General features: G+C 38.6%; 1 pseudogene across 1 annotated transcript; it reads right to left on the bottom strand.

Moving 5' to 3' along the window:
* Positions 1-1,190: 1,190 nt before the first annotated feature.
* Positions 1,191-1,857, bottom strand: LOC309639203 (large ribosomal subunit protein eL32 pseudogene; annotated as a pseudogene). Its single transcript has one exon. The product of its transcript is annotated as a large ribosomal subunit protein eL32 pseudogene (transcript).
* Positions 1,858-25,614: the final 23,757 nt, after the last annotated feature.

The following is a 25,614-nucleotide window of genomic DNA, read 5'->3' as shown; positions in this document are numbered from 1 at the left end:
TATGTTATTCTTTTTTGATGTGATTGCAAATGGGATTGTTTTCTTATTTCTCTTTCTCATTAGTGTACAAAAATGCAACAGATTTTTATATGTTCATTTTGTGTCCTGGTCCTTTCTCAATTTATTGATGAGTTCTAGTAGTTTTTTAGTGGTGTCTTTAGGGTTTTCCATTAATAGTATCATGTCATCAGCAAACAGTGACAGCTTTATTTCTTCCTTTCCAACTTGGATTCTTTTTATTTCTTTTTTGCTGATTGTCATGGCTAGGATCTCCAATACTAGTTTGAATAAAAGTGGTGAGAGTGGACATCCTTGTCTTATTCCTGATCTTAGAGGAAATGCTTTCATCTTTTAATTGTTGAGTATGGTGTTTGCTGTGGGCTTGTCATACATGGCCTTTATTATGTTGAGGTATATTCCCTCTGTACCTGCTTTGTGGAGAATTTTATCACAAGTGGATATTGAATTTTGTCAAAAGCATCTATTATGATGATCATATGATTTTTAATCTTCAATTTGTTAATGTGCTGTATCACATTAATTGATTTGTGGAAACTGAACCATCCTTGTATATCTGGGATAAATCCCACTTGGTCATGATGTATGATCCTTGTAATGTATAGCTGAATTCAATTTACTACTATTTTGTTGAGGATTTTTGTATCTATATTCATTAGTGATATTGGCCTGCAATTTTCTTTTTCTGTGATAACCTTGTCTGGTTTTGGTGTCAGGGTGATGCAGGTCTTCTAGAATAAGTCTGGAACCATTCCCTCCTCTGAAATTTTTTGGAACAATTTGAGAAGGATAGGTGTTAACTTTTCTTCAAGTGTTTGGTAGAAGTCATTCCTCCTCAACTTTTATTTGTTGGAAGTTTTTAAATTACTGATTCAATTTCATTACTGATAATCGGTCTCTTCATATTTTCTATTTCTTCCTATTTCAGTCTTGGGATTTTGTAAATTTCTAGGAATTTGTCCATTTCTTCTAAGTTGTCCATTTAATTGGCATATAATTGTTTGTAGTAATCTCTTGTAATCCTTTGTATATCTGTGTGGTGTCAGCTGTAACTTCTCCCTTTTCACTTTTTTTGATTTGGGTCCTCTCTCTTTTTTCCTTCATGATTCTGGCTAAGAGATTTACTATTTTTGATTATCTTTTCAAAGGATTAGCTTTTCGTTGCATTGATCTTTTCTTTTTTCTTTTTAGTCTCTATTTTGTATATTTCTGCTCTGATTTCATTCTTTCTTTCTTGCCACTAACTTTGGGTTTTGTTGATTCTTCTTTTTCCAGTTCTTTTAGGTGTAACTTTAAATTGTTTATTTGAAATTGTTCTTGTTTCTTGAGGTAAGTCTGAATAGCTATAACTTCCTTCTTAGAATCACTCTTGCTCATCCCATGGATTTTTTTCTGAGTTTTATGGTTTATTAACACAAACACAATGTGCACATGAGCTATCTATTCATTTTCTTTGTTATGCAGGCTGGCATTGGGATTGGTGACTCTGATGGCCAGCTGGGCTGCTCTTTCCACAGTGGTTTTGCAGTTCTTGGAGGAGACACTGTGAACGATCTCAGCACAGTAAGATTTTTTGCACCTTAGCAGCACTTCAAGCTTGTTGACATTGTGGACCAGGAACTTCCAGAAGCACAAGTGCTTTATTTTCTTGTTGCTCCCATAACAGATGTGGAGCATCAAGATCTGACCCTTGAATCTCCTGCACACCCTGTTTTCACTGCCTCTGGGTTTCTACCAGTTACACTTAATTTTGACATGTTGGTCTGACTGGTGCTGGATAAACTTCTTGGTCCTCTTTCTGATGATCTTGGGCTACACAAGGGTTCTGAGGGCAGCCATGAGGCTGAGTAGGTGATGGTTGCCATCTCTGTAGGCAGTGCTGAGGAAGAGCCATCATATTGATTTTGGATCACTGTGTTTTCATTTGTCTCCAGGTATTTTTTGATTCTCTCTTTGATTTCTTAATTGACCATTTGGTTGTTTAGTAGTATACTGCTTCCACATATTTATGGTTTTCTGCAGTCTTTTTGTGTGTGTGTGTGTTTGATTTCTAGACTCATAGCATTGTGGTCAGAAAAGATACTTGATATTATTTCAGTTTTCTTAAATTTACTGAGACTTGTTTTGTGGCCTTGCATGTGATCTATCCTGGAATATGTTCCTTGTTCACTTGAAAAGAATGTGTATTCTCTCTGCTTTGGGATGGGCTGTTCTTTATATATTTATTAAGTCCATCTTTTGTAATGCGATTTTTAAAGCCACTGTTTCCTTATTGATTTCTGTATAGATGATCTGCCCTTAGATACAAGTGGGGTGTTCAGATTCCCTAGTATTATTGTGTTATTGTCAATGTCTTTATTTTTATCTGTGAATATTTGCTTTATGCCTTTAGGTTCTCCTATGTTGGGTACATATATATTTTCAATTGTTATATTCTTCTTGGACTGATCCCTACATCATTATGTAATGTCCTTGTCTCTTGTTAAAGTCTTTGTTTTAAAGTCTATCTAAGTATAGATACTCCAAATGTACTTTTATTTCCATTTGCATGAAATAACTTTTTCATCCCCGCATTTTCAGTTACTGTGTGTCTTTAGATCTCAAGTGACTCTCTTGTAGACAACATATATATGGGTCTTTTTAAAAAATTTATTCAGCCACTCTCTTTGATTAAAGCATTTAGTTCATCTACATTTATAGTAATTTTTGACAGGTATGTACTTATTGTCATTTTTAAATTCTTTCCCTGATTTTTTTGTGGTTCTGTTTTGTTTCTTCTTCTTTTGCTCTCTTCCCTTGTGGTTGCTGACTATCTTTAGTGTCATGTTTGGATTCCTTCCCCTTTTTGTGTGTTTATCTATTATAGATTTTTGGTTTGTGGTTACCATGAAGTTTACATGCAGACTACTTTCACTGTATAATTGGTTTTACCAATGAGATTTTCCTTTTTAATTTTTATATTTCCAGTTGTGGACTTTTCTTTTGTGTTTAGAGGAACCCCTTTAACATTTCTTACACAGCTGGTGGACTGGTGCTAAACTCTTTTAGCTTTTGCCTGTCTCTAAAATTTTTGATCTCTCCTTCAAATCTGAATGATACTGTTTCCAGGTAGACTATTCTTGATTGTAAGTTTGCTCCTTTCCTTTTATCACTTTAAATAGTCCACTCACTTATGCCTTGCAGAGTTTCTGCTGAAAAGTCAGCAGATAGGCTTTTGGTAGTTTCCTAGTTTTTAACTTGTTGTTTTCCCCTTGCTGTTTTGTTCCCTCTTTACCTTTAATTTTTGTCATTTTAATTACCAGGTGCTTTGGTGTGGTTCTCTTTGAGTTGATTCTGTTTGGGAATCTCTGCTATTCCTAGAGCTGGGTGTCTGTTTCCTCTCCCAGAATAGGGAAATTTTCAGCTTATATGTCTTAAAATATGTTCTCTGTTCCTTTCTCTCTCTCTCTCCTCCTTCTGGGACCCCTATAATGTAAATGTTAGTACACTTGATGTTCTCCCAAAGGTCTCTTTAACAGTCCTCATTTCTTTTTATTCTTCTTTCTGTCCAGCTTCAGTGATTTCTTCTACTCTGTCTTCCAGCTCCTGATCCATTCCTTTGTGTCTTCTAATTTACTATTGACTACTTCTCATGTCAGCCTGCTGGTGAGTGGGGCTGGATCTCAACACACCTGGCTGAGAGGGCCAAAATGTCTCAGAGCTTCTGTTGGGTTGCTGGTAGATGGGTCCAGGGTACACAGGGGACTCCATTTAATGCTAGCCCACTGGTGGGAGGATCCAGGTCCCTGGGTCTCTGGCTTCAGGGTCCTGTGGGTCCTGGGACTCATGTCAGCCCACTGGTGGGCAAGACAGTTTCCTGATTCAGTGGCTGCAGGGCCTGGGGTATTCTGAATCTTGTGTCAGCCCTCTGTTGGATAAGGCTGGATCCCAGAGTGGCCAGTTGAGGATCCCCAAATTTTCCAAGAGCTAATATAGGCCTGATGGTGGGCAAGCCCAAGGTTCAGGGCATCCTGTGGTTGATGCCCACCCATGGTGGGTGAGGCTAGTCCCTGGAGCTAGTGCCAGCTAGGAACCAACCAAGTCCTAGGTTCTCTGGTTGCATGGCTCAAGTGTCTGGAGCTGGTGTTGGTCCACTGGTGTGTGTGGCCAAGGCCCAGGGGTTCCTGGGGATAGTGCTGGCTCACTGGTGCATGAAGCCTGGTCCCAATGTCTCTTGCAGAAGGGCCCTGGCTGTTCTAGTGTTGGTGTGTTGGCCCACTGATGTGCAGGCCCAGGACCCAGGGTGCCCTGAGTATGGTGCCTGCCCACTGATGGGTGAGGTTGGTCCCAGAGTTACTGCCAGCTCTATGGTGAATGAAGAGGGTCCTGGGGTACCCAGCTGTAGGGCTCTGCAGGTCCTTGAGCTAGTGCCAGAACACTGATGTGTAGGGCGGTATCCTGGGTCCTCTAATGGACAGGGCCATGTTCCAGGATGACTGTGGGCTTAGGGTGTCTTAAGGCAGCCAGCCTGCTATTGGGTGAGGCTGTGTCCCTGACTGGCTTGTTGCTTCTTCTGCAATATCAGAGTACTAGTGTTGACAGGTTGATGTGTGGGTCTCAGGCCCAGTGCTAATAAGCTAGAGGGAGCATTCCAAAGTGGTGCTTCCCAGCACATCTGTCCTTATGGCAGAATAAGCTCCCAAGATGGCTGCTGCCAGTCTCTCTGTCCCCAGAAGGCTCTCCAAGATCAGCAGGTGGGTCTGACCCAGGCTCCTTTCAAATTATTGTCTCAATCCTGGGTTCTGGAGTGTGTGAGGTTTTGTGTTTACCCTTTAATAGTGGCATTCTATTTCTTACAGCCTTCTGCCTCTCTTGAAAATAAGCACCACTGGCCTTCAAAGCCAAATATTCTAGGAGCTCATCTTCCTAGTGCAGGACCCCTGGGCTGGGCAGGCCAATGTAGAGCTCAGACCCCTTGCTTCTTGAGAAAAACCTCTGCAATTGTACTTATCTTCTTGTTTGTGGGTTGCCCACTTGGGGATGTCTATACTACATTTCTGCCCCTCATACTCATCTCATCATGGTGCCTTCTTTATATCTTTAGTTGTAGAAGATCTTTTCTGCTGTATTTGGGTCTTTCTCATCAATAGTTGCTCTGTAAATAGCTGTAATTTTGGTATGCCCATGGGATGAGGTGATGTCAGGGTCTTCCTACTTCATCATATCGGCCACAATTCCAACCAGGCATTGTTTTTATTGTTGTGTCCTGTGCCTGCTTTTCATTTCAGCATCAAGTGTTAGCTTTATTGTGTTTTCATATAACATTTTGCCTGAAGTTAAATCACTTATACTTTCATTGTCTGAGTGCATTATCTGTATGAGAGAATTGAAACCTGGCTTTTTGGCTAAATTATCCCATAAAATTTCAAAAATTATAAGGTAGTATTACTCATTCGAACAGTGACAGCAGTGCATTCAAAGAAATAAGAATCAATATTAAAAATTCTTTGCATGATAATTTCTTCAGAGTAATCCAATTCAAATACATTTATACTTACCAGTGTTTAATTACACTTTTTGGAATCACTTTACTTGCACTCATATGCCTTATAAAGGAGGTGTTTAATAGACTCATCTACCATAACCACAGCTAACGTAACATATTCAAAATTAAGCCTGAAAGTCAATAATATATATCTAAGTAATTTAACTTAGGAGTTAACAGTAAATTTATTTTTGAATTGATAGTGAAATTAACTACAAAAATGGAATATTTTTTGGAGTTTAAAAAAATTGCCCTCTAAAATTTCATTTTATATTGGTGTTATTACTCACAGGCTTCTACATAAGTCAATGGCCTTGATGTGTGAATACAGAATCCATGGCATTATGGTGAGGACTTTTATTATGTGAAGTATGGAAGTGGTAGCAAGAATACAAGCCCTGCAAACCTGAAGTGCAAAGCATTTCTTACCAAAAATCTGCCTGAGAGTTTTGAGAAGGTAGTTCTTCTTAAACTACCTTACCTGTGAAGACCTGCCTTATTTGTTCTCTCAAGTGTTATAAGTGCTACTTTTAGAAAATAAAAATAAAAATAACGTGTAGGAAAATGAAATACAAACACAAGAATGATATATAAAATGCAATTGAGTTCCTCATTTTTAATTATTATATTCCACAGACATAAATTTAATTTTATAAATTGATCCAAGCATTTTTACATGCTCACTCTCAATTTTACTACTCATTGCCAACAGGTATCAAACAGTTCCTGAACTGATGTAGGTTCATGGACCACATTTTGAGTTGCATTGCTCTAGGCCTTCCTGTTTCTGAACCCAATTTCAAAGTGTGATGCATTTGGAAAATAAATTTAGTCCATAAGAACAGGGGTTATTATTGTTCTCACTCTGACTTAAAGTTTCTGTATTTAGCACAGTGCCTAGCACTCAATTTCAAAATCAGTAAAAGACATTGGAATTTAAGACATAAGAATAAAGCCTGAAAAAATAATGGATTTTATTTTGTAATATCCATCAAGTCATACTCTCATTTTAATCCAGATCCATATTTTCATATTTAGTCCCAGGTATGTTATAATTAGAAGACAATGCCAGTCCAAAGGTTCTCTGGTGTAGTATGCCAGGAGGCAACTGTGTATTACAGAAATGACAGAAAGTGATTTATATAAGTTTTAACGTAGGCAGAGAAAGAAAACAATGGTTTTGGACTCCTAGAAATAATAGCAAACCCTGCTGAGAATTTCTTTATCTCCAAAATCTTAGCCTCTAAGCTTCCAGTATCTGTTCTCAGGTTTTTATTGTTTCTACTCATGACCTTACTCCCACACCAGATCTTCTGCTATCTTATCAATACTTTAAGGCCATTGCCACACTTTTCTCTTCTGTGTAAAGGTCCTTTAGATTTTAATTTTCACTCCTTTTTTTTTTCTTGTTCAGAGTAGACTAAAATTGAAACACTTTTTCTATTAACTACACTTTCTCTTTGGAAGTGTCGATTTCTTTCTCCCTTTGCCTAAAATATGTTTAAACATCTACCATACTTAAAAGTCCTGTATAGATCTTATAATTAACGTCATTCTTCCACCTTTACTATATTAGCCTCTTCTTAACATAGTAGCCTTAAATTTCTCCTCTCCCTCATCTCTCATTTGTACGTTAACCCACTGCAATTTAACTTCTGTCTCTAATTTTAAATTGAAATTGTGAAGATCACCAGGAACGTCATCAGTTCCCCCAGAGATGGAAATATGTCCCATGTCATCTTTCTTGATGTGTATGTTTTGTCTGTCTATCTTTATGTCTATGACTTTTTGTGTAATATCAATGTCTAGTGATTGACTTCATATCTCTACCAGGTAAAACCTGACTCCATCTTGGATGATGTTGCATGCAAACAATAAAAATTAGCTCATTTATATCCTGGATTCTTTAGTTCACTTAATTTCATATTTTTATTAGGCATTTTTGTAATATCGTATTTCTAAACATGACATATCCTAGGTAAAAGAACATAGACTCACGTTTTAAGGTTGTGGTTTGCCTCCCTGAGTTTGTGCCCACCTGTCTTCGTAAACCTTTACTGTTTTTTCCATCTTTTTGATGGGATCAGGATCTAGGATCAGAGTCCAAAGTAACTCCCTCTGGGTATAAAATCACTTGAATTTGTCTTAAAAATGTAAGCATATTTGGTATTTTATTCATAATATATCTGTGCTGGATTTAACTGAAACGTAAATCACTGACTAATAATTTCTTTCTATTATGCTGCATCATGCGTTTTCCAAGGACTTTGGCATTGGGCAAGTTGGGGTTCAAATTTTGGTTCTAATATTTACTAACTGAATTGAGAAAATCGGGTAACCTTTCTATGTCTCAGTTTTTTTGTGTGTTTAAAATGGAAACACTTATGATTTCTACATCAAAGGTTTTCTTTTTTTATAATTAAAAGACATAATACTTGTAATACTTTTAGAACAGATGTCTAACAAATAGAAACTGGTCAATAAACATTAGTGACGATTATGATATTCACTGTTAGGGACACATAACTGTTGTGTAACATCTAAAATTAAGGTCCACAACATTTTAAATCAACTATACTCCAATACAAATTAAAAAATAATAAAATAGTGTGTACAGGTCAATCCCAAACTCCCAGTCTATCCCTCCCCACCACTCTTCCCCCCAGTAACCATAAGTTCATTCTCTAAGTCTGTGAGTCTGTTTCTGTTTTGTAGATAAGTTCTTTTGTATTATTTTTCTCATATAGATTATATGAGAAATTATTATAGATTATAGATTCCTCATATAAGTGATATCATATCATATTTGTCTTTCTCTGTCTGACTTACTTCACTTAGTATGATAATTTCTAGATCCATCCAAACTCTTGGGAGTTTGGGATTGACATGTACACACTACTATATTTAAAATAGATAACCAACAAAGACCTACTGTATAGCACAGGGAACTCTGCTCATATTATGTAATAACCTAAATGGGAAAATAATTTGAAAAAGAATGGAAAAAAATAAAAAATTTAAATTAAAAAAATAAAATAAAATAAAATTAAGGTCCAATATTATGTGCTGCATTGACATCCAAAACCAGGAGAATCTTGAATGGCCTAAACATAAGTTCTCTCATGACTCTACTCCTATGGTAAAGTTCCCTAACCAAACAATCCTCTTAATGAAGAGGATCAGGAATAGTTCCTGCTTATCCCTAAGGACATGGTTTCAGTTCCTGCAGCTCATAAAGTTATTTAAATAAGTAAATCACATCCTTCCTTAGGAACCAAGGGTCATCTCACTCTCTTGATACTACAAAATCTGCCTCCCACAGCCCATAGTTATTCACTCTGTTCCTGAATGCAACCCCTGTGTTTCTCTGTGCAGCATGCAGTATCCTTCTCCCTGGACTTTACAACTCATGTGACTAATATACTTCACAGTATGTGACTAATAAACTGATATTTATCTCATGTATCTAGTGTCAGATGTCCTGTGTCCTGTCCATTCTGTGATGAAGCAAGTTTGCACAGAGGACTTTATATGGACATAGAGGAAAAATAAGGAAAGGGAGACAAAAATCCAGAAGAAAATAGAGAGTTAACAAAAAATGCTGAGGAGGTCAATAAAGTATAATCTGGTAATAAGAAGTAGATAATTTGGTGCTCCAGTGGATTTTTTCATCATTATTGAGATATAGTTGACATTCAATAAATTGCACACAATAAAGTGTACAATTTGATGAGTTTTGATATATGTACACACCTGTGAAAGCATCATCACCATCAATGAACATATACATTGACTCCAAAAGTTTCCTCACAGCCCTTTGTAATTCATTCCTTCCCCAATCCCTAGACAACCGGTGATATGTTTTCCAGATCTATAGATCAGTTTGCATTTCCTAGAATTTCATATAAATAGAATCATGCTTCTTTATGGTCTGTTTTCTTGCATTCATCATAATGACTTTTATTTTCATCCACATTTTTACATGCATTAATTTACATGCTGGTAAATATTTAACAATCAGCTCTCTGGTGGTAGTGGGCAAGGGGACTGATTTGTAGCACTCACTGATTTACATGGTGTAATATTTACCCTTATGACTGATTTCAAGCTACTAACATGATGTCACTGATCTCAAAGGTGGGAATAGATGAACACAATCAGATCTCATGAGCCAGTTCTAGCCAAATCCAGCTTATCACTGCATATGTCAATGTTTCATTACTTTATATTATCAAGTAGTATTCCATTGTATGGATTTTTTTTATCCATTCACCTGTTGATAAACATTTGAGTTGCTTCCAGTTTAGAGATATTATAAATAGAGTTACTATGAATATTATTTTATATGCTTTCTTTTCTCTTGGGCAAGTACCTAGGAATGAAATGACTGGGTCATACTGAAGGTGTATGTTTAACTTGTAAGAAATTGTAAAACTTTTCCAAAGGAGTTAAACCATGTTACATTCCCACCAGCAGTATAAGAATGTCTAAATTGCTCCATATTTTCCCCAACACTTAATATCATCAGTATTTTTTATTTGTACCATTCTAGTGAGAATATAGTATATCAAGTTGTGGTTTTAATTTGCATATAGTGACTAATGATTTGGAACATCTTTTCATGTGCATATTTTGCACCTGCATATCTTCTTTGAAGTGTCTATTAAAATATTTCCCCCTATATAATTTTCCTGTTTCTTTCTAGAAATAGTAGAATTTTAGCTCTCAAACATTGATCTGTATTCCATTTTGAGTTAATTTTTGTATATGATATGAGTTAAGCATTTAGTTTCATTTAGTTGGATATGGTTAACAAATAGATTCAGCTCCATTTGTTGAAATACTATCATTTCCTCATTGCTCAACAGATTTAAAAAAAAATTATAGATACTCATATATGACTCTAATAAAAAAAAAGTTATATCTTTGAGGACTTTGAACTTCAGCTTAAAGAATTTAAATTTCATTGTGAGATGTTACAGAATGTGGACATTTAGAGATTCTGTGTAAAGAAAAATGAGCTGATCAAGTTATATTAATTATTAAACAAATAAGCCTAGACAATATAACAAAGAGATTTGTAACCTTTTATGAGTAGTTTTTAGAGAATTTATCAAGAATTAACAAACCTCCTCCAAGAAAAATGCCTAAAAATGTACACACCCAAAATTTTGCATGTAATATCAGTATTGCCTGAATTGTATCTATGTTCCATCTACTGGTTTGAAGACACTAGTTAAGAAGTATAGGAAAATATTTGTAATAAAAGCAACCCTAAGAAATTCAAATGTAGGAAGGAGACATGTACTGAGACATGTTCCAAGAAGTCAGCCTGTTTAACTTTCATTTCACTGTAGTATAAAGGACAAGGGACCTGAAAGAGAAGATATGGTTGGGAATATAAAAGGTGTAGGAAATAGTGGAGTCAGTGGTGCAGCAAATGAGTGCTGTATTCCAACAGAGAACAAAGAGAGCTCAAAATGTGATCATAATTGTCCTAGTAAGTCTTGCTAGACTTCTACATCATGAAATTATGCGTACAAACCCCATCTCTTTCCACTTTCCCCAATTCCACAACCTGGTTGTTGAGAAGTATATGGATATCAAAAGCTACCTATGAAGTATTAAAGACCACATGAACCAGTGTAAAAACCCAAAAATGAAGCAAAGCTACTATGATTAGCTTTTCAAAATGTTTTGTTGTTGTTTAATTAAGCAGACATCTGCCTGACTAGAGTTTCATACCAGCAGGAATGCAAAAGAGTTTCATTTCCTAACCTAAAATAAATTAACCTCAAAATTAACATAAAACAAAACAATAAAATGATCATAAATCTATTGAAATCATTCTTCCTGTAGAGAATTAGAGGGCAAAGGAGCTTCTTATTTATGCCATTTTCATATATCCTTAAGTGTTTTCCTCATATATCATAGAAATGCCCTGAAAATTCCAATATATTGACAACTAGAATCAACTGAATCATTCCCCTTAAAAAATGCTTATTGTTCAAACTGAGTTTTCAACAAGATATAAGTATCAAACCACAGTAATTGATTAAAATAATGATTTTAATGATCACTGTATTAGTATTTAATAAAGTAAACATATAAGTAAATGTGAATTATTTGTTATAAAAGGGTAAGAATATAAATACAACACTTACTTGAAGAAATTTTTTTGTTAGTCCCCATGTTTTGATTTGCAAATTATGGTTATTGCATCTGAACAGATGAAAGCAATTTGTGATATCTCTTTCATAGATCCTAATGGGATAACCTCCAACCAGCGGATAACCTACAGGAAGCAACAACAGCTTCCAAAATCATTGAAAGCATAGAAAATCCATAAGATACCAAGCTACACAGCAAGAGGAAGCTGAAACACTGGAGAAAAAACATAGCAGTAAATGACAGGTGACATCAGATGTGATTTATTCTTGAGTGTATGCAAGCTACTTTTTACACACTCCTCACATTCTTCAGGAAAGAGGAACATGGAGTTTTGAATCAGCAAGTGTGAGCAGAGCAAAGGTTTATACAGCCATTAGTGCTTGCCCTAATTACAAATAGCCACATGATGTGTGTTTCCAGTACTAGCGTTACACATTGTCTGGGGTCCTAGACAAGGGCCTGATGCCTGCTTCTCCCTCCCCTCACTATATTCCTTGCACAAACGTACTTTTTATCCACTAGATTATACCTGAAATTATACTTCTAGAGTTTTATATAGCCCATCACTGAAGTCCACGCTTCCACATTTATATCTCAGTGTGAATAGATTAGAAATCAGATTTTGAGATTCTGAGGGAGGTGGTATTGGGGATGGGGGCAATTAAGAGACAGTGGGGATATGGTGAAAAAGAGAATGCCAGCAGGGCATAATGCCAGAAAAATGGGAAGGCTGAGAACCCAAAAGCAAAAGGTGAACTCTCTGAAGAGATTCCCCTTACTTCTGTGTCTATACCTCCTGGAATAAAACCAAATCGCTGCATTTACAACTCTGCTGATTTCTTCAGTGTTTGCTTGCATGTCTGTCTCCTTGTGTAACCTGTAAGTTCTTCTAGATCAAGAGTTGCAGCACATAGTGAGAGCTTGGTTTAACCAATAAATAAATTAAATTTAAAAATCTATTTTCCAAGGAGACCTTCAAGATGGCAGAAGAGTAAAACGTGGAGATCACCCTCCTCCCCACAAATACATCAGAAATACATCTACATGTGGAACAACTCCTACAGAACACCTACTGAATGCTAGCAGAAGACCTCAGACTCCGCAAAAGGCAAGAAACTCCTCACGTACCTGGGTAGGGCAAAAGAAAAAAGAAAAAAACAGAGACAAAAGAATAGGGACGGGATCTGCACCAGTGGGAGGCAGCTGTGAAGGAGGAAAAGTTTCCACACACAAGGAGGCCCCTTCACTGGTGGAGACGGGGTGTTGCGTCTGGTGGGGGTAAGCTTTGGAGCCACGGAGGAAAGCACAGTAACAGGGGTGCAGAGGACAAAGTGGAAAGATTCACGCACAGAGGATTGGTGCCAACCAGCACTTACTAGCCTGAGAGGCTTCTCTGCTCACCCACCAGGGTGGGTGGGGGCTGGTAGCTGAAGCTCCATTTCGGAGGTCAGATCCCAGGGAGAAGACTAGTGTTGGCTGTGTGAACACAGCCTGAAGGGGGCTAGTGCGCCACAGCTAGCCAGGAGGGAGTCTGGGAAAAAGTCTGGAACTGCTGAAGAGGCAAGAGACTTTTTCTGACTTCTTTGTTTCGCTGTGCACAAGGAGAGGATATTCAGAGCACCACCTAAACAAGCTCCAGAGATGGGCGCGAGCTGCAGCTATCAGCGTGGACACCAGAGACGGGCATGAGATGTTAAGGCTGCTGCTGCAGCCACCAAGAACCTGTGTGCAAGCACAGGTCACTATCCACATCTCCTCTCCTGGGAGTCTGTGGAGTCTGCCACTGCCAGGGTCCCGTGATCCAGGCACAATTTCCCAGGGAGAACACACGGTGTGCCTCAGGCTGGTGCAACATCACGCCGGCCTCTGCCACCACAGGCTTGCACCACATTCTGTACCCCTCCCACCCCCCGGCCTGAGTGAGCCAGAGAACCTGAATCAGCTGCTCCTTTAACTCCATCCTGTCTGAGAGATGAACAAATGCCCTCAGGTGGCCTACATGCAGAGGTGGGGTCAAATCCAAAGCTGAACCCCAGGAGCTGTGAAAACAAAGAAGAGAAAGGAAAATCTCTCCCAGCAGCCTCAGGATCAGCGGATTAAATCTCCACCATCAACTTGATGTACCCTGCCCCTGTGGAATACCTGAATAGACAACGAATCATCCTTAAATTGAAGTGGTGGAATTTGGGAGCAATGATATATACAAATTTTTCCTTTTTCTCTTTTTGTGACTGTGTATGTGTATGTTTCTGTGTGTGATTTTGTCTGTATAGTTTTGCTTTTACCATTTGTCCTAGGGTTCTGTCTGTCCGTTTTTGTTGTTGTTCTTGTTGTGGTTATTTTAGTAGAGTTTTTAACACCTGTTATCATTGGTGGATTTGTTTTTTGTTTTGGTTGCTCTCTTCTTTCTTTTTTTTTATTATTTTTATTTTTTTTTTATTTTTAATAATTAATTTTATTTTTTATACTTCAATTATTATTTTTTCTTTCTTTCTTTTTTCTCCCTTTTATTCTGAGCTGTGTGGAAGACAGGGTCTTGGTGCTATGGCCGGGTGTCAGGCCTGTGCCTCTGAGATGGGAGAGCCAAGTTGAGGACATTGGTCCACCAGAGACCTCACAGCTCCACATAATATCAAATAGTGAAAAACTCTCAGAGATCTCCATCTCAATGCCAAGACCCAGCTCCACTTAATGACCAGCAAGCTACAGTGCTGGACACCCTATTCCAAACAACTAGCAAGATAGGAACACAATCCCACCCAGTAGCAGAGAGGCTGCCTAAAATCATAATAAGTTCACAGACACCCCAAAACACACCACCAGACATGGACCTGCCCACCAGAAAGACAAGATCCAGCTTCATCCACCAGAACACAGGCCCTAGTTCCCTCCACCAGGAAGCCTACACAACCCACAGAACCAACTTTAGCCACTGGGGGCAGACACCAAAAACAACGGGAACTACGAACCTGCAGCCTGCCAAAAGGAGACCCCAAACACAGTAAGTTAAGCAAAATGAGAAGACAGAGAAACACACAGCAGATGAAGGAGCAAGGTAAAAACCCACCAGACCAAAGAAATGAACAGGAAATAAGCAGTCCACCTGAAAAAGAATTCAGAGTAATGATAGTAAAGGTGATCCAAAATCTTGGAAATAAAGTGGAGAAAATACAAAGAACATTTACCAAGAACATAGAAGAACTAAAAAGCAAACAAACAATGATGAACACAATAAATGAAATTAAATATCCTCTAGAAGGAATCAATAGCAGAATAACTGAGGCAGAAGAACGGGAAAGTGACCTGGAAAATAAAATAGTGGAAATAACTACTGCAGAGCAGAATAAAGAAAAAAGAATGAAAAGAATTGAGGACAGTCTCAGAGACCTCTGGGATAACATTCAATGCACCAACATTCAAATTATAGGGGTACCAGAACAAGAAGAGAAAAAGAAAGGGACTGAGAAAATATTTGAAGAGATTATAGTTGAAAACTTCCCTAATATGGGAAAGGAAATAGTTAATCAAGTCCAGGAAATGCAGAGACTCCCATACAGGATAAATCCAAGGAGAAACACGTCAAGACACATATTAATCAAACTATCAAAAATTAAATGCAAAGACAAAATATTAAAAGCAGCAAGGGAAAAACAGCAAATAACATACAAGGGAATCCCCATAAGGTTAAAGGCTAATCTTTTAGCAGAAACTCTGCAAGCCAGAAGGGAGTGGCAGGACATATTTAAAGTGATGAAAGGGAAAAAGCTACAACCAAGATTAATCTACCCAGCAAGGATTTCATTCAGATTTGACAGAGAAATTAACCTTTGCAGACAAGCAAAAGCTAAGAGAATTCAGCACCACCAAGCCAGCTTTACTACAAATGCTACAGGAAGTTCTCTAGGCAGGAAACACAAGAGAAGGAAAAGACCTACAATAACAAACCCAAAACAATTAAGAAACTGGTAATAGGAACATACACACTGATAATTACCTTAAATGTAAATGGATTAAATGCTCCAACCAAAAGACATAGACAGGGTGAATGGATACAAAAGCAAGACCTGTATATAGGCTGTCTACAAGAGACCCATTTCAGACCTAGAGACACATACAGATAGAAAGTGAGGGGATATGAAAAGATATTCCATGCAAATGGAAATCAAAAGAAAGTTGAAGTAGCAATTCTCATAACAGAAAAAAAAGATTTTAAAATAAAGGTTATTACAAGAGACAAAAAAAGAAACTACATAATGATCAAGGGCTCAATCCAAGAAGAAGGTATAACAATTGTAAATATTTATGCACCCAACATAGGAGCACCTCAATACATAAGGCAAATACTAAAGCCATAAATGGGGAAACTGATAGTAACACAATCATAGTAGGGGACTTTAACACCCCACTTTCACCAATGGACAGATGATCCAAAATCAAAATAAATAAGGAAACACAAGCTTTAAATGATACATTAAACAAGATGGACTTAACTGATATATATAGGACACTCCATCCAAAAATAACAGAATACACTTTCTTCTCAAGCGCTCATGGAACATTCTCCAGGATAGATCATCTCTTCAGTCACAAACCAAGCCTTGGTAAATTTAAGAAAATTGAAATCGTATGAAGTATTTTTCCAACCACAACGCTATGAGACTAGATATCAATTACACGGAAAAATCTGTAAGAAATACAAACACATGGAGGCTAAACAATACACTACTTAATAACCAAGAGATCACTGAAGAAATCAAAGAGGAAATCAAAAAATACATAGAAACAAATGATAATGAGAACACGACGTCCCAAAACCTATCTGATGCAGCAAAAGCAGTTCTAAGAGGGAAGTTTAGAGGAATACAATCCTAGCTTAAGAAACAAGAAACATCTCAAATAAACAACGTAAACTTACACCTAAGGCAATTAGAGAAAGAAGAACAAAAGTCCCCAAAGTTAACAGAAGGAAAGAAATCATAAGATGAAAAAGATATGAAGGAAATTATAGCAAAGATCAATCAAACTAAAAGCTGGTTTTTTGAGAAGATAAACAAAATTGATAAACCATTAGCCAGACTTATCAAGAAAAAAAGGGAGAAGACTCAAATCAATAGAATTAGAAATGAAAAAAGGAGAAGTAACAACTGACACTGCAGAAATACAAAGGATCATGAGAGATTACTACAAGCAACTATATGCCAATAAAATGGACAACCTGGAAGAAATGGACAAATTCTTAGAAATGCACAACCTTCTGAGACTGAACCAGGAAGAAAGAGAAAATATGAACAGACCAATCACAAGCACTAAAATTGAAACTGTGATTTAAAATATTCCAACAAACAAAAACCCAGGACCAGATAGCTTCACAGGTGAATTCTATCAAACATTTAGAGAAGAGCTAACACCTATCCTTCTCAAACTCTAGTGGCAAGATGGGAATAAAGACACAGACCTAATAGAGAATGGACTTGAGGATATGGGGAGGAGGAAGGGTAAGATGTGACAAAGTGAGAGAGTGGCATGGACATATATACACTACTAAATGTAAAATAGATAGCCAGTGGGAAGCAACCACATAGCACAGGGAGATCAGCTCTGTGCTTTGTGACCACCTAGAGGGGTGGGATAGGGAGGGTGGGAGGGAGGGAGATGCAAGAGGGAAGAGATATGGGAACATATGTAATGTATAACTGATTCACTTTGTTATAAAGCAGAAACTAACACACCATTGTAAAGCAATTATACTCCAATAAAGTTGTTAAAAAACAACCAAACAAACAAACAAAAATGGTAACTAGAAATCTACTCCCCTAATTCTTTACATGTAAATTAGGAAAGTGGTAATGTGAATTTGAAGAGCCATTTGTTTGAGCTAGAACAATGAATAATGAACAATTATATCCATTTCTTTTCTATAATTCTAATTGATGATAACAAATGAAAGAGGTTTATCAGAGGAAAGAACTCTCTGATGGTGGAGGTTGAGAAAGATTGGAACTGGATAACAACAACAAAAAAGCATTGGAGATTTTTAAATTTTATTTTTACTAATAGTGATTTTTCTCTGTTTTGTTCCTCCCTGGTGCTACAATGGCCTCACCACGTTGAATTGCTTACTGCAACTCTGACAACTCCTGAAGTGTCTTATCTCCAAGTCTCACAGTGGCTGTTCCTTGATCTAAAATGCCCTTCCACACCTCGTTGCTCACTGCATTCCCTTTGGGTCTTTATGAGCATGTTAAAAGCCCCAGTTTCTCATCAAAGCTACAGAATATTGGAGAAGTCACTTCTCTAAGATTCAATGTCTCCATCTCTAAAATCAGCAAATTGGAAGTGATCTTTATTGTCACTTCTGTTTCTGGTCCTAGAGTTAATTCCACAAGTACAGCAATGTCCATGCACCTTGGAAATTCTACCTCTCCCCATTTTCTAGGCACATTCTTTCAATCATTTATGTTCCTAAGTTGCATTGCATAACTTATATTGTGGTTAAATAAGAGTTTTGCATATATTTAGTTACCTAACTTTTCCCTCAACTGGACTATGAGTTCATTATGATAGAACTATTTATAAATTTATTTTTCTATTCCCTGATGCTATGCATTTTTAAGTTCTCATGAGTGAATGACCTATTCAAGTTTGAGATAAAGATCTTTAGTAGACACAATAATGTGTCAGTGCATGGCTTAATGTTTTATGTTTACCTGAAAAAGAGAACAGGTAAGAAGAAAAATGGCTGCCTCAAATATCTTCAAATTTGAAACAGAATATTATGGTTTTAAACAGATGACTAACCAATGCTTAAAACTGCCTACAATGAGACATAAAGCAGTAAGTTTCTGTCTTTGGAGGTGTTTCATCAGGGTTTATATGGCCACTCTGAAGGCGTCATGCATGGAATAAAGAGTAATAATAAGTGATTTCTAAGGTCTCCTTTACTATGATTCTTGGAGTCTGTCACTGGAGTTACATGTACCCAATAAGAATGTCTTACACTGTCACAAATAATGGAGGACCAAGAACTCAGAAGATGATTTCTAGGGAGAACAATTATAAATGTTGATGAATCCAGAACACTTTGGAAATGACTGCTCATGCTGAGAGCTTGGAGGGCTAGAGTCACAATGTCTTTTGCACTAGTCTTGGCATCAGAAGCATGAGCTCAGGCTCAGGATGTGTTAATAAAGAGCTGTGAGCTTTTGGCAGGTCTCTTCACTTTCCAGTGTTTCAGATTTATCCTCCAGAAAAATAAAAGGAGTTAGACAAGGTAACTTCAAATATAATTGCCAGCTTTAAGTGATTGTATATCAATAGGAACTGATATATAATTAATTTCTAAAAACCCCAAATGTTGATTATCCAAATCTACATAACTATGAACCAATCCTTTACGTCACAAAATTATTCTTAGTTTTACAAAGTATTTCTTTAGGAAAACATGCTCATGATTATTTATTTATATCAATTTTATTTATACACAGTTTTACTATCATGAAACAAAATTGGTCAGTATAGGGCAAGTAAGAGTTTAGGAGATTATAAATATTATTATCATTTACCATTATTGTATGATTTCTTATATATAAACTACAGTGATTAAAATGATGATTTTACAACTTTTCTATTATTCACAGAACTATTTATTTATTACTGACTTTATGTCTGCTCCATGAAAAATCTTGGTGACTAAGAAAAAGATGAGACCATCATGGATCCTTAGAATGAGCTTTAATTGAAATGATAGGCTTCAATGAAGTTTACAGTTTGAAGAAGTCTTTCATTTTATTGCTGGCTTTATTTCTTTAAGAGCTAAAGTTTACTTCAATTATCTCTTGAAATTTTATTTTATCTTAAGGAGGAAAAAAAATCTCTGTCAATAAATAGTAAAAAATGACAGACTTGGAACAGAGATGACATGTCAAGTCAGATAACATGCCAAATCTCAGAAATATTGGAAGTCATAGTTTATCCATTCCACTCTAATTCTTACCCTTACATTTTTATAGCATCCCTACCTCTTGCTCAATATTTTAATGCCTCAAATTATCCCAGATTTCCATACCATCATGAAAAGTGGTCTTATAAATTCACCCACTTTGACCTGCTCATGATTAAGCTTCTTTAAAATACCAAATCTATTTACTATCTAAGATGAAGAAATTATAACCATATTAAAATATGTATAAATCTTTACACTTTACAAGGCACTGTTCCCCCATATACTACTGATTATAACCTTACAGCATTCCCTTGAGGTGCATATGTTAGATATTATACATACCTCTTATAAATGGTATGGGAAATGTTTCAGAGGGTTTAAGTGGCCTGTTCACAGTCACTGAGCTAATCAGTGGAAGAAGATGTATTCCAACTCAAGTTTATCTATTGTAAAATCCAAGGCTTCAAAAAAAAAAAAAAGTTTCTATTGTAATAGTTATCCAAGTCAGCCATAGTGGCTTACTTCATCTTGTCTTCTCCATATTGTTTCCTCTTCGTTCTGTTCCTTCTTTATTGATTCACCATATAAGCCTTCATTTTATAATTAGAGAAGTCCTAAATTAAGAAAAAAAACAAGTAAACCTTGAGGAAGACATCTAGTTTTCAGTGATAAATGGCTAAAACAACCAGCATGACCCAGTATGTAACTATCTATGTTCTTATAGATTTCATGAGACATCTCATCCCAACCTCTTGTTTAATGGATTAAAAAACAGGATCCCAGAAAATCTAAGTGCCTTGAACAATGTCACACATATAATTGGTCATATAACTAAGGCAGAAACTGAAGTTGCCAACGTTAACTCTTGTACATATTTTTTTTAAAGCAAATTATTATTTCCCCCCCTTAATGTTCTCTAGGAAAAGAAGTTCCACAAAGTTCCTCAGTACTCTGTTCTATTGTTTCTTCTCACTAGAATCCTTTCTTTCTGTCCCACCCAACTATAAAACTTCCTAACTTTTTCTATGTCTGTTTTCCTCAGAAAGTAATCAAGAATTTTACTGTAGCTTACTAAGTGAGAGAGTGGCATGGACATATATACATTACCAAATGTAAAATAGATAGCTAGTGGGAAGCAGCCGCACAGCACAGGGAGATCAGCTCGGTGTTTTGTGACCACCTAGAGGGGTGGGATAGGGAGGGTCTGAGGGAGGCGCAAGAGGGAGGAGATGTGGGGATATATGTATACGTATAGCTGATTCACTTTGTTATAAAGCAGAAACTAACACACCATTGTAAAGCAATTATACTCCAATAAAGATGTTAAAAAAAAATGTGTAGTACTTCTTGCATTGATGGGGTGGTGATCTGAGTGTCTACTTTCTAATTGCTCAGGCTTCTGTGAGGAATTCACAAGTGGTAAAGGGAAATTTTTGCCTTCTAAAATGTATTGGCTAGACAGCATGTGAAAGAAACTCAGCCATGGTGAAATGACCACTCTTACATGAGGTCAAAAAAGTCAGAGTGTGGTGAACATGAAGATGCGACACTCAGATCCCTTTAAGGAAAGACTTGCTGCCAGTTTTGAGAAGGGTGGTCAGCAGACAGCTTCTTGTTAGTCCCTGCTCAGCTCCATGGAGCCAGACCTGCCTTTTCCTGAAGTCATGTCCTTCTTACCTCTTCTAGGGCAGCCCAAATCCTATGTCTGCCAAGAGGGGGTAAAATGGTCCCCTCACTTCAGCTTCACAGGGCATAGCCCTGATAGGTAATACTCACTCCAGATCTCTGCCAACTTGGTAGAGGCCTGGTCAGGCATGCCTCTACCCAATTCTGTTTTTTCCTGCTTTGAATTTGAATTTTTTCTCTACCCAATTCTGTTTTCTCCTGCTTTCTTTTATAATGATTGCTGATAAACATCTTGCATCCCAACTATTTCAGCATCTTCATCCTAGAAACCACATCTGCAACAGAGAGCTGCCAAGCAGCGAGAACTAAAAAGAGCAGATATGCTCGGAAAGGCAGAATCAGGAGTCAAAAAGGGAGTTATGATAGCTTTACATTTTCTGCTTTTATTCTCCTGAATCCAGCTATATTCTGCCTTTTCATTCTGTGTACCAACCTTGCAGATCAGAATAAATCACTATTATTATTTTTAGTATTAGCTTAATTTAATTCAAATCAGTTTTTGTTTTTATTAACCATAATCAAAATTATAACTGAATATGACTGAAAGCTGTATTTTGTGGGACTGATAGAGACTATAACAAAAACAAAAAGAATAAAAATATTAACATGAGTTTATAAAGACAGGGAAGTAAGATTTCTGTTTGGAGCAGAAGAGACATGACCTCAGCCTGTGACAGGGTGGCCATCTTCCTCTCATAAAGGTACAGCCACCTGAGTGAGGATGACACCAGTAAGCAGAGCCAAGAGGTTGGGAGAGACAATTCCTGCTGATATCGTTGAGCTCCAAGTACAACCCTGCCGGAACCCTTCTGCCTGTGGACTTATTTGTGCTGTCTGTTGCTTCAGAATGGAGACCCACCTGCTTCACTCCCTTCTAAACCTGGTGTCTAAAAGCTGCCCAGCACACAGTAGGGCCTCAGTGAATGTGTGCTGGGTGTGTGGACGCTGTAGGCCACAGACAAGAATGATCCAGGCAGTGATGAAACATGATAAAGTCTCCCGTTCGTTCACAGATCCCTGCTCCTCCACCTCCTCCTGTGCTTCCTCATGTGGTGAGGTCATGCATGGTGTACCATCCCCCTCCTCTGGGACTATCTCACTGGGCACCTGAAGCCAGAGATGTCTTATCCAGTGGAAGGTGACCATGTCACTCCCTGCTCATAGACCCCCTGCTCTTTAGAACAAAACCCACAGCCCTCCCTGTGGGACTGTGCTTGGACTAATGAGGGCAACCAGAGGCAGCCATGGCCCAGCCAGCCAGTCTAGGCCCAAGGCTCACAGAACAGGAGATGGTCTCATGGGCACAGTGTTCTGTCATCAGGCCTGACTGCTTTCCAGCCCTGAACTGGGGGATGTTTAAGTTTGGAGACACAGAGCACAGTGCACCAGTGGAGGTGGTCTGGAAGCAAGGGGTGCTCATCCAACACCCCACTCCCCAGCCTCACTCCCAACACTCCAGCTTCCTCCTGCACGGATGCCTGCTCTCCAATTCCTGTGGTCAAATCCACATGTTGGGGCCCCGCCCCATGGGGAAAGGGGAGAGCAGAACCCAAATCTTACATGATAGGAAACTCAGCTGCACAGGAAAGTGACCACACCACACAGGTTGGTTCATGGGACCTTGTTATCCTACTACAGACCTCTCAGTCATAATTTTTTTTATCTTTCAATGAGAATTTTATTTATTAATAAAAATTATATGTATTGAAGGTGTGCAACATGATGTTTTGATATAAATATACATTGGGAAATGATTTAGTAAAAACAATTAACATATCCACCACAAAAAGTTATCATTTTGTGTGTGTAGCAAGAACACTTAAGATCTATTCTCTCAGAAAATTTCAAGTATACAGTGTAGTTAGGTAATAATTTTTTTAATAAAGCAAACAACCCAGGGCAAAGAGGTATCCAGGATCAAGTTTATAAAGAGCCCTTCAATTAATGAAATGATGTATCTGTGGCAATTCCTTTCTAAAGACACCTGAAATCCTTACTTCTTTAATACTAGTTAAGCTCAGGGTAAACTATAGAATAATTTTATGACATTTCCCATAATTAACACTGGTCACAGGGACCAAAAGTTCCCCTTGGACCTTAAGAAAATGTTTGTTAATGTTAGTGCCAGAATGTAATACACAATTTCTGCATTTCTGCCCTGCAATGCAGCAATTGTTGCCGTTAGGAGTCATCGTGATAATTCTCTTAGGTCATTTTTCCATTTAGTTGTTCTCATTATCTCCAAGTACTGCATGACTACATGCTTCTCAAACTGGAAAATGCATAGCCCCAATTTTGTGAAGGGAGGATGCAAAACAAAGTGTTTGTGATACATCTTTCTGGAGCATCAAGTTTATTGACAAGAATTGGAAGAACAAAGTAGCTGACAAGAACTATCCCCCTCCTCCACCAACACGGAAGACAGAATGAGGGAAAGTGCCCCAGGAGATGCAGTTCAGTCTCTTAAGTTTCACCTAGGTGGGGACTGAGGGGGCAGACCTGCAGTCAGGGTGGCCTCTACTCTGGTCCTTCAGGCGACTCCAAACCATCCTCTGAGCTGGCCATGTTTTGGATATGATGCTTCTGAAGGCCTTGGATGTGCTGGATAACCTCCTGATTTGAATCCCATGCAGAGAACACTCCCATCATCCACTGGACCAAGTCCCAGGGAGCACGGCCTGACTTTCCTGCTTTAGCCATCCATTCGGTATTACATTGGGCTCACTTTATTTTGACACTTCTTGCTGGGCAGCCTGCAACATAGGTGTTTTAAAATAAAGTTCCAGAATCTCCCAGCCAGCCCCTGCTGTTTCTGGCTGTGGCCAGAGGGAGCAGCTGGGGACACTCTATCAGGCTCCCCAGCATGGGAGGAATTCCCAGAGTTGGACACACCCTGAGAGCAGTTGGTTCCTTCTTGAGCTCCGGTTCTGCTACTGGTACTGCCGATGGAGGGGGATGCCCCAAGCCCACACTGGGGGGACTGGGATTGGGGTGGCAGTCATCACCTCCAGGCTAGGTGGGGAATTGGTAGGCTCTCTGGCCTTCTGCCCTGACTCCTGGTCCTCCTGAAGCCACTCATTTTCTCCCTGTTACAGCCATGTGGGGTTAAGAGGCTCACTCTTCACAGACACTTCAGGACTTGGGGAGGCTCAACCCTGTGGCTACTGAGGTTAGTGGAAGGGGAGGGCCTCATAGTGATGGTGCAGACCCAACCTTGTGTTTCTTGGAGCTCATGCTGTCATGCCTCCTGCCTGTTCCTGAGTGGTGAACCTGGTTCCACCCCAATCTCAGGGGCTCTTGTCACAAGACAGCTCATTGTACAGCCTGAGTGGTTCCTCCTGGCCCATGTTCACCCATGGATGCCTCATTAGGTCACTTAAAGTGCCTCTGTTCCTGGGGTTGAGGGTCATCATTGTTTTCAAGGGATTTTCTATCTCTAAGGAGAGATAAAAGGGGATATAATGTTGCCCTTTCAAGGTTTGCTGCCCAGCTCCCAAAAGTTCTCTCCTCCAAAGGACAGGGACTCAGTCACCATAAAGTAGAGAACCACCCCCAGACTCCTCTCAACCACCAAGGGAGTTGCATAGTTCTGGCCCAGGAAGAGTTCTGGGGCAGCATGAATGGGGCTGCCACAGAAGATATCAAGCTTGTCACACTTGTTACACTCATTGCTGAGGCCAAAGTCTGTAATTTTCATGTTCATCTTGGCATCAAAGGGGAGGTTCCCTGGCTTCAGGTCCTGGTGCATGATGCCCATCTGGTGGCAGTGCTGCAGAGCAGAGACCAGCTGCCAGAATGTGCCTCAGGCCTCTGCCTCTGTCATGTGGCCATGGTCCTGTACGTAGCTAGACATGTTCCCCCCAGTGAGGTACTCCATGTCCAGGAACAATGTTTCCTCAGTGTCAGTCACCTCCAACAGCTGTACAGTATAGGGGTGATTCAGACCCTTCATAATGTGGACTTCCCAGAAAAGTCTCAGGAAGCTGGAGGAGCTCTGCTGACTTTTCTTAATGACCTTGATGGCTACCTCTGTCCCAGTCAGAATGTGCCAGGCCAGCTTCACCTTGGAAATGTTACCTTCACCAATGGTGTGGAGGATCTCATAGTTGTCAATATGAGCCTCCTCATCAGGAGAGATGGCCTTGGGGCCCTGCATCATGGTGGCCTGCTAACTACACCAACTGACAGCACTAACTAGCAATGCTAACTATGCTAAGTGTACTAACTATACTAACAGTGCTAATATTAACAATCTATATTAACAATGCAAACT

This window comes from Balaenoptera physalus (assembly GCF_965194825.1).
Source record: "Balaenoptera physalus genome assembly, chromosome: 12".
Taxonomy (NCBI): domain Eukaryota; kingdom Metazoa; phylum Chordata; class Mammalia; order Artiodactyla; family Balaenopteridae; genus Balaenoptera; species Balaenoptera physalus.
The sequence above is the reverse complement of the archived record's forward strand: the minus strand, read 5'-3'. Positions and strand labels throughout refer to the sequence as shown.